The sequence below is a fragment of the Peromyscus maniculatus genome, chromosome X, assembly GCF_049852395.1.
Source record: "Peromyscus maniculatus bairdii isolate BWxNUB_F1_BW_parent chromosome X, HU_Pman_BW_mat_3.1, whole genome shotgun sequence".
Classification (NCBI taxonomy): Eukaryota; Metazoa; Chordata; class Mammalia; order Rodentia; family Cricetidae; genus Peromyscus; species Peromyscus maniculatus.
The window spans coordinates 82,466,968-82,469,151 of NC_134875.1; the positions used below are offsets into that span (position 1 = coordinate 82,466,968).

The following is a 2,184-nucleotide window of genomic DNA, read 5'->3' on the forward strand; positions in this document are numbered from 1 at the left end:
ATTTCTGTTTGGGATGTCTTTCCCTGCTTCACTCCCTGAAAGCCCATGCATTCATTAATAGCACCTAACATACAGAAGTTACCTATTGATTACTGAGTCAACAGAAAATGTTTTTATAAGGTCTCAAGGATCAAAATACCAGGTCTTGTTATTCTTCAGTACAACCCATGTAGTTATTGTGATTTTTTTTTTTTTCCGAGACAGGGTTTCTCTGTGTAGCTTTGCGCCTTTCCTGGAATTCACTCTGTAGCCCAGGCTTGCCTCAAACTCACGGAGATCTGCCTGCCTCTGCCTCCCAAGTGCTGGGATTAAAGGCGTGCGCCACTACTGCCCAACTCTCATTGTGATTTTTTTTAAATGTTTTACACATTTTATTCTGACATCATTTTCTAAAAACAAAAATATGCATACATTTGCATTCATCAACACCCCCTTCTTTAAATATGGCTTCACTTCTGCCTCCAGGCTCTGCTTTCCATTTGCCATGAGTGTTCACCAGTCGCTTTCCTGGGCTGACTCACCATTAGCAGCATAATTTCTCCTGGGACTTGTGTAACAGACACAACAGAGACAGGACTTCAGTCTGTTGTTTTTTTTCTTTTTTCTTTCTTTTAAAAATAAGCTTATTTTCAGGTTCTCATATTTTTTTGAATATATTGTTCAACATTTTATTATTTAGAAGGTATTATGTTTCAGGCAAAGGTTTTTTTCTCCACTCAGGAGGTGCTATTATTTTCTAAAAAGATAAGTGGTTGTCTCGGTGGTCATCAACAAACAGCACAGAATAGATGAGCTCGAAGGATCCAAGTCTGAAATGACAACAAATTATTTTTATTATAATTTTCCAGTTCCCTGTAACATGCCTATTGTTGAACAGAATCTGCAAAGCCTGGCAAAGAGCTGCTAGCTGAGAGGACTGAGATAGCATTTAATGTATGTTCCAGAGACTCCATGGTTACCTGGAGCATACTTGCTCTCTTTCTGTCACAGAGAACTGATGGATGTCTGCTGAAATCTTGTATGTTTGTAGGTTTTCTTGGCACAGCTGCAATGAAACATTTCAACATCTGGTTGTCACCTATAGCCATTTTTTTTTTCAGATTCGTCCAAAGGTTTAATAATTCCTGGAACAAGCTCCCCAAAAGAAAAATGATCTATTCTCTGAGAAATACTGTAAGAATCATGGTTGACAAGTGCTGCCCAATGTGCATGTCCTAGAGGAAGCGGGATTGCCTTGCTCACAGTTATGTGAAAATTCCCTGCTGCGTTATTGGTGTACAGATGACCATGGATTCTGCATGCATCTGGAGAGAGTGATGAATCATCTTCCCTTGGTGGGAGTGCTGTTGATGTGCCTTAAAAGCACTTTTGAATATCACATATTGAAATGAATGCTCTTCTGCAGCCTACTCTGAGTCAGCTGTAACATGCTCTCTGCTGTGACGAAAGGTCAAATACTACTGATCCGTAAACTAGACCATCTGTGGATGCAACCATTTTCTCTGCTAAATCCAGTACATCTGCTCCAACATACTGGCACTTCATGGTAACAGACATAGCTATGTTGATTCTCAACTTGCTGGAAAAGTCCTTGTCTATTTCATATTTGTACTTCGATACACTGAGAATTCCATTATTGTTAATAAAGCCACAGTGGTAAATGCTATTAGAGAAACTGTCACCCAACTGGCTGACATCTTTACAAAGTTGTCAGGAACCTTGGCAACAGCATTCAACTCCTTCACCAAACTTAAGTTGTTTTTCTCCCCCAACTCAGTCACCTCATCTTCAGGAAAACCTCCCTCTTCCTTCATATAGTCATGGTTTATTGGGGTGGGGCACACACTTGCCATGACACACATTTAGAGGTTAGAGAACCATCTGCAGGAGTCAGTGTTCTTCTTCCATCATATAGGTCCTTGTGCTACTGTCCCAGCTGGCCACTATGTTTCACAGAAGCCCAGATCATTATGATTGTTTATACCTATAGTTTTATTTATGGAATTATACTTTTACTTTTTTTAAAAAATAATTTTTTATTTTTTGAAATTAAAATATAATGACATCATTTTTCCTCTTTCCTTTTTTCCCTCCAACCCCTCCAGTGTGACCCCTTCAATCTCTCTCAAACTCATGGCCTCTTTTTCTTTCATTGTTGTGTTTTATAACATAACACAATATATA

The 2,184-nt window shown here is 39.0% G+C and overlaps 1 pseudogene; it reads right to left on the bottom strand.

Annotated features, from left to right (window-relative positions):
- Positions 1–716: 716 nt before the first annotated feature.
- Positions 717–1,814, bottom strand: LOC102912302 (endoplasmic reticulum-Golgi intermediate compartment protein 2 pseudogene; annotated as a pseudogene).
- Between the last annotated feature and the right edge of the window lie 370 nt (positions 1,815–2,184).